Below are 15,755 nucleotides of genomic sequence, written 5' to 3' on the forward strand. Positions count from 1 at the left end.
GGATGAGGTGGGGAAATTGAGCTTGTCTTCTTTTTTAGTGGTAAAGTTTCAACCTATTCATCTTCAACCATGCCAATACAACGAATACCGAAAATGACAAAAAATACATCCAAATCTGTAGAACACCTAGAGATAAATAGATCCTGAAGGCACATAGACATAGTCGAATGAAGACAAGATCCGAGCAGATCCACCAAAGACAACCACTGACCGAGTCCCGCGAGATCCATCAGAGACACACCTTCACACGCCCTCTAACGATGCTAGACACACCATCGTGATGGTGGCTAGGCGGGGAAAACATTATCCCATCTTCAGGGAGCCGGCGCCATATCACCTTCCCGAACAGGACACAAACCCTAGCAAAAGTCAAAGAACACCTAAAAACGAAGTCCTCCCACCAGTATGGGCCGGGATCCACCGCATCCTCATGACCCTAAGGCCACAAGAGACGAGGCAAATTGCCGCTGCCGCCAATGGAAGGCAGGAACCTAGCCACTTTTTCCCTTGGGAGGAGAGACAAAGGGGAGGAGAGACGCCTGAAGAAGTTGATGTTGTCACCGGCGGCAGAACGACAAAGAGAAGAGAGTACTCAGAAGAAGATGTGAGGTGAGCAGAATGTACACCGCATCGCACGGGACGTGTCATGAGACGTTTTTGGTGGGTAAGCATGATATAGGCTTGGGATTAAGATTCTTTTTTTTTCATAATCATTTTTTCAAAATGGAGGCAGAAGATTTGCCCCATCCATTAATATTTTTTTTATAGTCTCAACACATGTCGAGTTAGTATTAAAGTTTAGTAGACCAAAAAATGATGACGTGATGCACTTTTTTACCTCACGCAACCACATTAATTTCTCACATTTTCCAGTACATTCAAACATCTCCACAAAAGATCTCATCAAAACCACAACACCAGCGTGTCAATTTTGGGGGACGCCGCACAATCCGCACGGATATCTTCTCCCATACGACAACCGAGGAATCTCTCACAGTAGAAACAGCGCCTACCCACCGGCAGGGGTGAACTGGCCGCAGAAAATCTCCACCCGCACCCAATTAATCCCTCCTCCCCGCTCGCACGTCGCCCGCGCCGCCTCTGCTTCCCGCCCATGAACCACCTCCATGGACCAGTCCCACAGGAAACCACAGCCAGCCCACCACGCAGGACCCACATCCCGTCTCCCCAGCCTCAAACACCGGCTCCACCTACGAAACCAGCGCCATGGAACTTCCCGCCAGTGCTCACCCCCAACCCGCGCGCGAGCTACTAAACCCACGCCCCCACCCCATTCGCAGCACACATCCCAGTAGTCCTCCTAGCCGCCGTCGTTTCAAACCCGGGAGGAAACCCTAAGCGGCTAATCCCACACGCCGGCGCGGCCGCGAACCCCGGCCGATCGGCGCCGATGAGAGGGGGGAGGAGCGGGAGGGGGAGAGTGCGGCGGGGAGGCGGCGCCGCCGCCGCTCGGCCGCCGCGGGGCGAGCGCGCCGCCGGCGTCCAGGTCATCGAACTCAGCGATGGTGAGTGATATGGGTCGCCCGCGCGTGATCTCTTGCCTTTTTATTTCTCCTGCATTTGGTTTAGATAGGGCGTCCAGGCGATTTTAGGCTTTTAGCTTGAGGTTTCGCCGGATTCACGTAGCTGTAGGTTGTTGGTCGGATGTTTAGGCGAGCTTTCGAGGTACTCGTTTGGTCGGGGTTGGAAATGACCGGCATTTGCCATGCATATGAGCGCACCGGTCGATTTCGTTTTTGAGAGCGCATCGATTGGTATTTTTCCCGATCCGAAACAAATTGCCCCCCAATCTTGTGAGCTGGATTTTTCTTCGCTTTTTGTTGCGGGCTAACATAGTAACATCTTCGTTTTCGGACGGTCGCTGTGTTGATCACTGTGTCGGATACGAAATTTCGTTCGGATTATCACTTTTTTTTTTGCAATTTTATTTTACAGATGATGTGAAGTCAGCGACGCAGCAACCACCGAAAGGAGAAATCGCGGAGGGATGTGCGGCAGAGGATTTCAAGGCGCCCCCATGCGATTCCACCGAGGAAGGTGTGATTAGAAGTTCACATTTCTCAGTTCTCACGATCGTCGCCTCAGGCACGAAACCCTGTTCATGTTCGATACATCAACTAACTCACTGTTTGTGTTTGCACCTGATTACTGCTTGATAGTTTCCACAAAGAACCTGGGGCGTCTTAGAAAGCGAACAGCTGCTGGTGGTGCTGCAACTTCTGAGTTGCATGAGGATGAGCTAAATGTTGCTGATGTCAAGCTGAGCAATGATGAAGGTATGTCTGTTGGGAGGAACACTGATATCTCTCCCGAGTTTTTGTGTTGCTTATTTTGTTAATTGTTCCCAGAGTGTGGCACAATATTATCAGGGCTGTAACTGAGAAATTGGGGGCCCATTGACACTTAAACTTATATTAGAACCTGAATGGAAAAACGATTGAATATTTTTTTCCTCAACAAATTACAACCTGCCAAGAAGCAAGTCTTGAAACCGTTAAAATGTGCCATCCTTCTAGCATGCAGAAGTGGCACAAGGAGACGGAATGTTCCATCCTCCCAGCATCATGGTAATGTGATTAGAGCAATTTGTGTCTTCTTTACCATTTCAGGACAGAGAGAACACCAAGAGTTAAGTTTATGCAATTAATTTGTTTGTTGAGGTGTTGGATTGGGAGTTTTAAGTAAGTTATAAAAGAGACACGTGAGGTGGAGTGGAGATACTATACCTAACATGAGATATTTCTCAACAAGTAATTTTATCTCTTAATGTCTAAGCTTCATTACTTTGTATTTTTTATTGCTCATTAACTCTTCAACTAGACACACTAAGTACTACTATTCAAGAAAAAAGGGGGCTCCAAGATTTTGGGGGAGCCTGTACAACAACTCTGCTTGTACATGCCCAAGTACATGCTTGGATCTCGTTCGTATGTTCGCATTTCTTTTGGAAAGTGAACATATTTGATTCACTGATGTCTACAATCTGCCCAACCGTGGTACAATTGTGAGCCCCATACAAAAGTACACATATAAATGGAGATCAATTTGCTATGCAACTGTAGCAATTCTTATCCACATTCGATTATTCTGCACTGTGCCAATCTGTAACCCACCAAAATCTGCTGCCGAGTTCTTTTTCCTAATAATTTGGGGTATATCTAGCCTCTTAGTGACTGTAAACTTCTTTAATTTAGTTTAATAAGATATTTAGCATAGTTACACAAAGTTAGAGATCGTTTTGGGATTTTGAATCACAATATTTGTTTGAAATTATTTCTGCAGTACGTGGGCAAATGTTGCCTGCATGTAGAAGCTCCAAACGCCTATGTGGACAGCAAATTAGAAAGCAAGACTCGGTTGGGAGGGAGGGCGAGGATGATGTATTTGCAGACAGCAAGGATGGTAAGAGAGTGAGCTATTTACTGTTTTGAAACTTAGTAATGTATTGGTTAGAGTGAAGTTGTTACATATGCCTTCTTCTGTTAATTCTTACTGGTGTTTCACAGATTATGAAGTATGGTTTGTTTTACAGTTTTGACTTACGATATGAGTCTGAACTTATTTAAACTGCAGGTGGGCAAATGTTGCATCCATGCAGAAGATCCAAACGTCTACAGAGAAACCTAGCTGCAAAGCAAGAATTGAGTAGCATGGAGAGTCAGCATGATGTATTTGTGAACAGCGAGGATGGTAAGAGTGAGTTCCTTACAGATGTATGAATTAGGGTGAAATTGTTATATACCTCTTGATATGTAAATTCCAAATGGTGTCAGAGTCCAAAACGTTGGTTCAACAAAGGAGGCCAAACCGCCTCAGAAAGAGATTTATATCTGAGTATTATAGTGGTGAATTGGCTGAAGATAAACACACATCACGGAGTAGCTCTGATTATGGTATGCTTTAGTGTTCATTTTTTGTGTGCGCTATGCTAAATTGCCAAAACCTGATCTTAACCAACCAAAATGACCCTACAAAATGAGACAGACATATAACCATTCTTCTGATATAACTTTCAGCAGTACCATGTGCAAATAATTTAAAGTTTGCACTGTGCAGATTATGATCACTTGCCCCCTCAACGAAGATCAAAGCGTCTTCGACACAGAATGCGAACTAGATATGATGCATTTGACGACGATTCTGATAGTGACAGTGTGGATAGTAAGTGGGCACCCTTTGAGATGAATATTTTTATTACATCTTGTGCACCATGTGTTTTGCTTCATATGCATTTTTCTGGAGTAAATTGAGCTGCCTTTTGGAAGCATTTTTTTTCTTAAAAAAACTTAAATTGGATAATCAAGGATTCAATTAAGATGATATGACAGAGGACTATGTTTACTAATTGTCTTTGTTCATTGCACAATAAATTTCATGATTTGTTTGTGTACTGGGTCAAACTTGCAACCTTCACTTAAGCTTCTAATAATCAGAGGGTTAAGAAATACATCTTTTAAGCCCCAGTGAGTTGTATTTATTCTGTGGCAATGGGGTGATCATGTGCCTTACAATTTTTTCTTTGGTCAGTTGCCTCCTCTTGATTAGATTAAATTTTTATGACAACCCACAGAGGGTTAAGAATACATCTTTTAAGGCCTAGTGAGTTGTATTTATTCTGTGCCAATTGGGTGATCATGTGCCTTACAATTTTTTCTCGAACATCATGTGCTACACGTGTTAAAGTTAACTTTTGAAATCACCTCAGATCATAGGAAGGCAATTCCATGCAGAAGAATGTCAAAGCGTCTACAAGAGAAACAGAAGGCTGACAATGTTTCAGATGTAAATACATAACAAAAATAGTCCATTAACTCCTGCTCTTCATCAAGTGATAAATGTTTTCTGTCCATTTTAGGAGAACTGCACCGAAGCTTCTTCGTTTATGTTGTCAGTGTCTTCATCCACAGGATCAGGTAAATAACTAACCGATTTGTTGAGAACCGCCAGTTTATTATCCTTGTGATCAAGAGTTTACAGTGCCAATGTTATGCACAGTTGGTACTTGACAACCAAGTCATCACAGAAATTTCTTAACTGTTACTATATATGTCTGTGTATACGTGTGTACCATTCATGAATTAATGTTCTTGAGGTACAGGACATTGCAGCTATACTTGATCATGCTTGTTGTAGCTTTGCTGTTCACACGGCCTTTTAATGATCTGCCGGGTACATGTGCTTGTTGTGAGGTTGATATTCTAATGAACTTTCTGTTTTATATCAGATGACGAGCTATTGCGTAGTACCGTAAAACCTTGCAAAGGCACTTCTAGTGGACCTATTTGCTCAATATGTAAGGTGCGTTATTTTTGTGAGGAATTTGTAAGGTTTGTTGAGCTGGTTATTTTTCATTGCCTTATATCTGTCAATATTTGTGCACAGAGTGGAGCTGGCAGCTGTCTTCTGATCCAGTGCCAGAATTCAAGCTGTTCTCGTAGCTTCCACACCTTCTGTCTTAGTCCTCCGATGCAAGATACTAAAGGCATATTGGTGTGTCCTCTGTGCAAATTCGATAAAGCATCCTTGTCTAAGGGGATGGAAGTGTATGCCTCAAAAAAGATCCAAAGGCTTGTAGGTTGCAGACGGGTGATTCTTCAGGAGTCAGATTTCCAGTATCAAATCCTAGTGAAGTGGCAATTACTTTCTCATCACCATGACTGCTGGGTGCGTTTTCCTCCTTGCTACACTGTTTATTGTACCTGCTTCAGCATTGCAGTTGATTCCTAGCATGGCTATAAACTTACCTAGAGATTTCCTTTGTTAGAATGGTGTTCTGTTATGCGAAGTCACTATGATCGATGCGAGATTTATAATTATTTTACTGAGACAATTGAATTTTACATGCTCTAGGTTCCACTTGATTGGCTTCTTGTTTTTGACCGTCTACGAGCACAAAGCTACATAAGGAAGAATACGTAAGCCCTTTGGCCTTTTGTGTAAGTGTAATTGGTAGTGTCATTTTGTTGTCACATCTGAACCAGTCTATGTTGGTTCATGTAGGCAAAGTTTTCTGTATTGCTGTAGTCAAACAAGTATTCTTTATGTATGCAGTTTCAGTATGCCCTCTACTGATTTGCTTGCTTCTTCTCGTTACTCCTTAAGAATTGAATGATACTCGTATATGCATATACTATTATGAACTTATACCTCCCATTTGTTTCTAATTTATGCCCTGTGTTCTTAACTGGTAACACTTCTTTTGATTGCTCTTATGATTATATAAACTTATTGTTGGCAGCTTGCCTAAAGAGGTTTACACGGACGATCAAAGGAAACCTGAATGGTTTGAAGTAGATCGTGCCATTGCATGTCATCGGAAGTTTGATCTTGGTTTATGTGACGTCTTAGCTAGTTCCAAGGATAATGAAGACTTTGAAGGATATGAATTCCTTGTGAAATGGAAAGGCCTTGATTATTGTGATGCTACATGGGAGTCGTATTCCACTGAAGGCGTGCAGTCAGCTGTTTCTATGCTTGTCAAAAGGCATCAAAATACTTCACGAAGAGTTGATTGTGTCAGCCCAATGAACATCGAAGGGATGGTATCAGAAAATGTACACAATGATGCACTATACGATTATCAGCTTCAAGGGTTAAAATGGATGTTCGATAATTTTAAATCTAGGAGGAGCGTTATTCTTGCTGGTATGTTCCTGAACACTAAAGCCACAATGCATGATAGCTGAACTTTTCTACAGTTCTCCCCTATGATATAATTGTTGTCTTGTGATGGACTTTTCCCTCTACTTAATGCAAAAGAAGAGCACCTGCTAGGTTCGTCAAAAAAATGAAAAAAAACACGCGACACATGCACTTGTATCAGTGCATTACCCAAGCATTATCTCCTTACAATTTTTTTGAGATAACGAAAAGCCTTGCATCGCAGTGCATGATATAGAGATTTTTTACGTCCGTTGTTTGTTCTGCACAAATTTATGCGATGTAATCTAATAAATTTTATTACTTACGAAGGTTTGAAAGTTACTTTTAAAATGTATACTTACCAAGAGCGTTGATGTAGGGCATTACTTTTGAATTACCCAATTCATATGTCTCGGTTATTTATATGCTTGATTGTTCTTTTTTCCTTTTATATTGTAAAGATACAATAATGGGAGTTCCTCTATTTCCTTTTCCATTGCCAGATGAAATGGGTCTTGGCAAAACTGTCCAAGTTGTCAGCTTTCTCAGCCACATAATCAAGGGAAGTTTCACAACATCTCCTGCGTTGGTTCTTGCTCCAAAGAGCATCCTACTGCAATGGAAAAAGGTTTGTATAACCTTTCATGATCTTCTGCCATAGTACCATAAACCTTTGTAATAAAGGAGCTTAAGCCATTTTCCTTAATTCTTGCCCTCATCATCAAAATCTTCACGCTGTATCAAAATTATTTATTATGTTAGCTGGACAGTCTGTAATTTCTGATGCATTTTATGTGCATTAGGAATTTGATCGCTGGGCACACGATCTTAATATTATTGTTTACCAAGGAGATAAGGACTCCAGAAAGTGTATTCAAGCTCATGAAATGTACTCTACCGAAGGGAAGACTCTATTTGATGCTCTAGTGACAAGTTATGAGATTATCCAAATTGATAAAGCAGTTCTACAAAAAATTAAGTGGTCAATGATTGTCAGTAAGTTTTTTAGCTGTATTGAGGTTATCTAGTTTTAATTTGTATCTGTTATGAGCCTGCAAGTTAACACTTCTGCTGTTGTGCATCACCTCCCTTTTCACTTCAGTTGATGAGGCTCACAGATTGAAGAAGCTTGATTGCAATCTTGCATCCTGCCTAAAAAAATATAGCTCAGAATTCCGGTTGCTACTTACAGTAAGTCTTCTATACCCTAGCCCTAGTTGTACTTTTGCCTAATTTTAGAAGTTAATGATTTGTCCCATCTATGTTCTTTTTTGAGAAACATCTGGCGTCCTTTAGAACTTGATATTACTGGTAAGCCCAGGACTGGGATGCTTCCTACCCAGTAGTTGGGGATGGTATGTCCAGCCCGTTAATGGTTCAAGTAGCTTTTGTGGCAACCACGAGCTGATCTGATTCCGGGCAATACATCTGTTTCCTGCAAAATCCTTGAAAGTTATACTTTAGCTGTGATATATATTGTGTATCATAAGGGTGCACTCATATTTTGTGGTATCATCGATTTGGAGCTGGTCATACCAGCTTGGCATTGGTTTCCTTGTTTTTAGAAAGAGCTCCATCCAAAGTTTTTTCATCAGAAAGAGGTCTACATACTTTGGGGGAATGATGCCATTTGCCCCACTAGTTTTGTAAGAGAAAGTATTCCAACTCCACAGTTCCCGTAGGCATAGCATTTCGTAATAGTAATATTAATTTTACTCCCCAATCCCTATGATTCCACGGACCAAATGAATGTTATTTGAGGCATTGCAGGCTTGCAGCTGTCTTGCACTGCCACCAACATAATGTCTGCTGCATGTCACCATGGTAATCTAATTGGATTGGATGATGCCGTTCACCACTAGTCTTCTTAAAGCAACACCGGTCTTGAATAACCCATAGAACATTTTCGTGCTAGATGTTCTATGGAAGTGACATATTGCCTGTTATCAATTAGCATAGTTCTCACTGAAGTGCATTTTAATTGCCCTTTTCTGGAATGATCTAATCATGTGCTTTGACCTTTTTCCTCTTCACCGAACAGGGAACACCGTTGCAAAATAACATCTTGGAATTGTTTTCGTTGCTTCACTATATTGATCCAGATGAGTTCTCTGACCCAAAGGCTGATGCGTTGTTCTCACCAATTGAATCTGAACTGGATTTGACAATTGATGAAAAAATTGCTCGCATTCATGATATTCTAAAGCCTAGGTATTTTTCTGTCTAATGATAAAAGTTATTTACTTTGTTTATTTGATAACTTGGATGTGGCTCTTAGTTCTTTCATGTTTGATTTGCTAGGATGTTGAGGAGAATGAAATCTGATGTGCTAAAAGATTCTATGCCAACAAAGAAGTGGGTGGAAGTTCCGTGTGCGCTTACAGATTCTCAGAGAGATCTTTACATTAATATTCTAGAGAAAAACTACTCAAAGTTGAATAGTGCTATTCAGTATGGTCAGTTGAAGAGTCTTTCACTTGCATTTATCATTAGTTTATACACCTTACCATTTTGTATTAATCTGCATCAAATTTTTTTGATAAAGCTGGTCTGTGCTAATGTTTTTCTCGACCATGCATCTAAATGCGTGCCACTTTGTATTAGAAGAACACGCAGAGAAGGCGCATAGTACAATGCCCCACTAGTATGCGAGCGACCAACAACCAAAAGAAAACTTATAGCAACAAAAACAGGGCTACAAGGAAGCAAATACTAGGCTACAGAGTAGCAAAACCAGGCTAGTCAGTTCTGGATGTCTAGCATGCAACATCACTTCCTGAGATCCTTAGCGCCATTGAGCCGCCATAAGTTTGTCTTGTTGAGGATTGTCTCTGTCAACGACTTGTAGTCCAGCCTTCACCCATAAAATACACAGGCGTTGCAATGCCTCCAGATGTCTGGTTTGTGCTAACATTATGTCATTATGCATACCAAGTTTGAATATAAGAGAGCAGTTTTTGCGAAGCGAGTGATATCTGACCAGTGCTTTTATAATATGTAGAGTTTTGGCTTGACTGCAACTTCTTTAGGCCTTAAATTTATCATGGCCGTCTAGTGCTCTGTGCTTTTACCACAAGTCCCTCAACTGCAACAGTACTAGAAAAACGGGGTCATCCCACAAAAATCTTGGAATTAGCTCATGATGTGTAGCTCACCAACTATACTTGGATTGATCTATGTCTAAACTTCAATGTCACATGCACTTGTCATAAGCTTCTAGCTTAGATTTTCTGATCAGCAACTTACGATGACAAAGAGCAAAGATCAGGGCACTCACTGAGAGCATTTTTTACTTGAGGAACCCATATTATATCATTCTCATGGAAAATCTGTGTGGTGGGAACCAAGTTATCTAACTTTCATACGCTGTTCTTATAATTGGGCTTATGTACTTGTGCTAGCCAGGTAATATTTACATTGGGGCTGACAGATCTGGTGTGCACCTTTTCAGGTAGGAAGCTTTCTCTGAACAATGTACTTATGGAGCTGCGGAAATGCTGCAATCATCCGGTAGATTTTGCTTCCACTTAGTTGTTGAACTTGGCTACATCTCTTTCACTTGAACTATGCTTCTGGATACTTCACGCCAACAAACATTTTGACAAAGATTTGTGTGAGGCGGTGACATAACATATATAGTGCAGTGTGTCTTGTGCATTTTGAATTGTACATTCTGTAGTATGTTTTCATGCGAACTAATAGATTTTAACTTTGAGTCTTGTTTCTCCTGCTAATTTGTTTCTCCTTCACCAGTATCTATTTCCAGGATTGGAAGTTAAACAGCACGAAGGAGAAGATGTTTTCCAGTCACTTGTTTCTGCATCAGGGAAACTTCAACTCTTAGACAAGGTACCTTGACCTACTACTGCATCCTATCTAGGTGTTGCTTGACTATTTGTTCCACAAGTCGCGTTCTCTTTCTGTCCCAGTTCATCGTTGGTTGTAATAATTGGCATTTGTTGATCTGCAGTTGCTCCCAAAATTGAAAGAAAGAGGGAACCGTGTATTGATTTTCTCCCAGATGACGAAGATGCTTGATATTCTTGAGGACTTCCTTTCTTTCCTGGGATACAAATATGCACGGTATGGTTCATTAATCAGACATGCATTTGCCACGGAATCTTCTCATGGATAGATGATTCTATTTATCCTATCTTGCAGTGATGCTCAATATAGTTTCTTCACCCATCCCAGATTGTAGCTCACATTCCTTCTCTTTCTTCTTTTCACTTGGTATCTCTGTTGGTGCGCAGCATAGATGGACAGACAGCACTCTCTGCGAGGCAGGAGAGCATAAAAGAATACAACAACACTGAAAGTGAAACATTTATTTTCTTGATGTCAACTCGTGCTGGTGGTCTAGGTATTGACCTGGTATGAATTCTAGTACTCACAACCTCGTCAGTTTGTATTTCTCTCATTTATATGGAACTGGACTAACATTGTTCACTATTATCGCAGCCTGGTGCTAATAGAGTAATTATATATGGTGAGTGGTTTTTAGTTGTCTGTTTCGTTTGCCTCAAGTCCTCTTGGCACTTATTTTGTCTTCCTGTGTTCAGATCCAGACTTCAACCCGTTTATGGACTTGCAAGCACAGTCCAGGGCTCACCGGATTGGCCAGACCCGGCCGGTGGTTGTTTACCAGCTTATTACCAAATGTTCTGTTGAAGAGAAGATACTGCAGAAGTCTAAACAGAAGCTGGCCATTGAAAATATGTTAATGAACTCTTCCAACTCCAAGAAGCCAAGTGTGGATGAGCTGCAGTCAATTCTACTACATGGAGCAAAGACAATAGTGGACAAAAAGAAGATCAATGCTGTATCAATCCATTATGATGACGAGGCCATCGAGAGTCTCCTCAAGTTAGACCCTTCGAGTGGCGAGATGTGCACTTCAGATGACAACGGTTATCTTGGCAGCATCGTGAGCTTTGCTCATGGTGCCGAGGATGTAGTAGTACCTCCCTCCCCCAATGTTGATGATCTGAAAGTTTTCAAGCCTCTCACTCCCAAGGTGGATCTTGGACGTGGGAGAAGGCAAAGGAATGTGGTGAAATATTTCGAGGAGGTGGACCATGAAGACAGCGATGATATGTATGCTCCAGAGCCTTCGTCGGAGTCCAGCAGCTCTTCCTCTGATGATGAAACAGAGCAAGAAATTCCTGAAGTAGCAATTGCTAGAACTGAAGCAGCCGTCCAGACTGAAGCTGCGACCGTTGTGAAGCTGGAAGTACCTCCCGTTCCTGGTGGCCCCTTGAGTTCCTAGACTGTGGCAGCTCTTCCTCGGATGATGAAACGGAAGAGGTGAAGCCTGTAGTAGCAGGTGTGAACCCTTGAGCACCTGACAGCTGATGCAGAAACTACGGCTAACCATTCTAGAACCTAAAAACGACCTTTTTGTATAGGACTACTTATCTGCTAAAGTAGAATTATGTGGCTGATTTATATGCCGACTTCTTTTGGGGCATTTGTCAATGTATGGTGAAAACTTATGGGTGATGACATCTTTATTACTCCCTCTATCCATAATATAAAGTGTTTTTTACGCTAGTATAGTGTCAAAAACGCTCTTATATTAAGAGACGGAGGGAGTACTTACTAGGAATTATGGTTGCTGATATAGCCATGTACTAAGAATCATCTGGAAGCTTATCTTACTGGATTATGATCAGTTACAAATGTCTGTCCAGTATTTATCTGGTTGCATTTTCCGTGCTAGTTGTAGAGGTGCTGGTACTGCCTATTAACAAAACTGCCGGTGAGCGAAGCTTACTTAGTTGAAGGTGCTGTGGCAGTGGTTAGAGGCAGGCGGGTGAGGTGCTCAACCTGCTTTGACCGTATTCTTTGATAGCTCAAAGACTGGCTTCAAGGAATGAATATCCCATGTTCGATCTTTGGTTGGACCAATTAACAACATCACACATGCGGTGATCCCATTTGAAGGATCTGTCTAGGAATACGTACTCTTTTTTGTTGTTCGAACCCATGTGGACCAGTGGATTAAGGTCCATGATAATTGGGAGATGTTGCTACCAAGTTTTATCTTTGGTTGGACCCATTAACAACAACAGACATGCGGTGATCCCTTTTGAAGGATTTGTCTAGGAGTAGCGTGCCTTTTGTTTTTCGAACCCATGTCGACCGGTGGATTAAGGTCCATGATCACCGGGAGAAGTTGCTGCGAGGCAGATCCGATTTGGATGGCCTCAGGATTTTCTTTGTTTTTTGTAAACTGATCTAAATCGGATTGATGTTTGACTTTGTTCAACATTACTAAATAAATAATAACATATGGCTATGTGCATCGATCTATGCCAATGCAGAGATTATCCTCTTTTTCAAAGAAAAAGACCTCACAATTAGCTTGTGTCTCGATGCAGAGATAGACAACAAAAAGTTTTATACAAGCCGAGGACCATGCTAACACCCGGATCTAACCCCACACGTCAAAGGAGCAACCGTGAGGGGAGTCGCTCTAGACCCCCTGCCCTTGCCTTCACTCATGAACAATCCATGGCATTGCCGCGTCGAAATGACTAACAATGATGGATTGTGTATTGTCGAAGACGACGACATTGCTATGCTTCGAAATCCACCGTGAGAGGAGGTGCCATTGCACAATGGTAGCAGGGTGAATTAGATGGGCTGATGTCATCCATCTACGAAGTCCTCTCCAGCGACGGTGGCCTTGCGGTTCGCCATCATCTGATCCATGAAAGGGCCTCATGCCACAGGGTTCAAAATGAAGATCATCTCGGAATGCAAGTGGCGCAGCGAAAAAATATTCGATGATCATGGCGTCAGTTTTGGTGGTATATAAGCCACCGCACACCAGAGGCACCAAGGGTTGCCATATGGTGCGTAGGTGCCCTTAGCACCTGGGTGCCTATGCACTCTAGGCCTCCCCATGTGTTGGGCCTTGGTCCTCCGACGACTTGAAACTTGCCTGCAATTTTTTCTCATAATTCTTTGATTTTTTTTAAAGTATTTTCTTGTGGTGAGATTAGAAAACAACATAAAACAAGAACTGACATTCGACACTGAATTAATATGTTAGTCCCTAAAAATGATTTTAAAACATTACATAATTAAAAGATACCCAAGCCTCTATATCCGGCAAGGTTTTCGCTCCAAGATTCATCCACTTGGGTGAAAATGACCCATGATGAATTATGGATGTGGCACGTGCTATTATTTTGGGAGGCCAGGGGGTAGAAATCGGCTGTGAGTACAGGCTTTCCGTGAAAATTTTGTTAACGTGGTTTGTATTCCCGTGTGTGCGCTTTGTGCGCTTAGCTATTTTCTGGGTTTGTGTGGGCCATCTCTTCCACGTTGACCTGACTGCATGATCTCTCTTGCGTGGATGCCTACATGTATGGGCCGATATCAGGTGGGCTTCGCTGTCGCTGCGCCGTGATTGCTCCCTCGCTTGTGCATCTCGCCAGGGTCCACGTTGCGATCTATGCTTTGAACGGTGCCGCTTTGTTCGTTCGTCTAGAAACGATGCGGCTGGCTCTTTCGTGTTCCTTCTCGTTTTCTCCTCTTGTCTTTTCGTGAGTTATAAATAGGCTTTGCCTCCTATGATCTCCTAGTGTTACGTGGGCTTTGTTTCTTTTTTTCCATCTACATTGATTGAATTACATGTTCGTTCTTCTTCTAGCTGTGATGGTCCGCGGCGTCCAGGCCCAGCCTCCTCAATTGCGTGGGCCTGTTGTTGGTCTCCGTGCTTCTGCCGGAGCAGTCCCCGCCGTCCAGGTCGGCCTCCTGCTATACGTGATGCTGTTGTTGGGCGTCGTGGTGGGTGCGGTGTTGTGCAGGGCCGTTCTGCATTCATGGCGGATGTCGTCGCCGTTGCCGTTGCTGGGATCGATGCCCTCGGCCATCGGGGAGGACTGTTGTGACTACTGCGGCTTTTCTCATGACGGTCTCAGAGATGGCGATCCTGTCCTTGCACCGGCGGAGGCCGTAGCCCGAAAGGGACGACCAGAGAGACCCGGCCTTGGAGCAAACTGCCACGAGCTCCTTTGAGTTTGCCCAATATTGTGTGAGCGCCGCGGCCGGAATCTGAGGTGCGTGCTAACTCTTCCTCCTCAACTCGAGCGCTCCGCGGGAAGCATCTCACTGTCTGCTACATGCGCGAAATAGTCCTGTTTTCTCTCTTTGCCATGCAGAATAATGGTGGTAGCAGTAGCTCTGCCTGGTCTATTGCTACCCGCAAACTTTTGTGCTAGCTGCTCATTTAGCCCTTAGCTTGATGCTTTCCAGTTCAGGGTTTGTACATTGGATGATCTTGTAGTAGTTAACAACTAAGGAGAGTCTTTAACGCCCATACTTTAATTCAGCTCGATGCTACTACTTCTGATTATTTTAGCATAATCCAAAGTTGGGCAGAACATGCATACTCGGGTACACCAACATGTATACATCTTTAAAACTAATTAATTTGATTGGATACACCAACATGTATAATCCTTAAACTATTAATTTCTTTCTTAAGGTATTCTTTTTCGGACATCCTTTCTTAAGGTATTACTAACTCCTCTATTCACGTACCTAAAGGATTTTTTTTTTGTTGAGATTTTCTGGGATTTACAAGCGAGTTATATGGGCTTGCTATTTGTAATTCTTGGGTAACTGAGTTGTACGCTCCTTGGGTGGACATGTCGATTCATCCTGGGATTTTTTTTTTATCAAACTGAGTGGTATGATAAGGAGTCTTTAACGCTCCTTGGGTACACATGGAAGGTTTAATGTAGAATTATCAAGCTAATGTTGTCCTAGGGAAATATGATTATTTAGATTTTGCTTTCATGGTATAGGTATTTATGCAGTCACTTAATCATGCAACTTTTACCAAAATCATATACCAAAGTGTTGTCACATGACCATGCTTCTTATTCCAGTATGATTTGACAGAGGCGAGCATTTTAAAATTTCTTGGTTAGATTTAAAATATGAGAAAGCTAACTTCCAGTCGAGTGGAAGTTAGCGACAGTTCCGAACGCCTCGCCTACCGTCAAATCTACATCGTGCGGATACCCTCGCCCTTGCTAGTTTTCCGCATATCCCGATTTTTCAGCCGGTCTTTT

The 15,755-nt window shown here is 42.4% G+C and overlaps 1 pseudogene; it reads left to right on the forward strand.

Moving 5' to 3' along the window:
- The first annotated feature begins 1,411 nt into the window (after positions 1-1,411).
- On the forward strand, positions 1,412-12,307 carry LOC119279822 (annotated as a pseudogene).
- The last annotated feature ends 3,448 nt before the right edge of the window (positions 12,308-15,755 follow it).

The sequence above is a fragment of the Triticum dicoccoides genome, chromosome 3B, assembly GCF_002162155.2.
Source record: "Triticum dicoccoides isolate Atlit2015 ecotype Zavitan chromosome 3B, WEW_v2.0, whole genome shotgun sequence".
In the NCBI taxonomy this organism is placed as follows: domain Eukaryota; kingdom Viridiplantae; phylum Streptophyta; class Magnoliopsida; order Poales; family Poaceae; genus Triticum; species Triticum dicoccoides.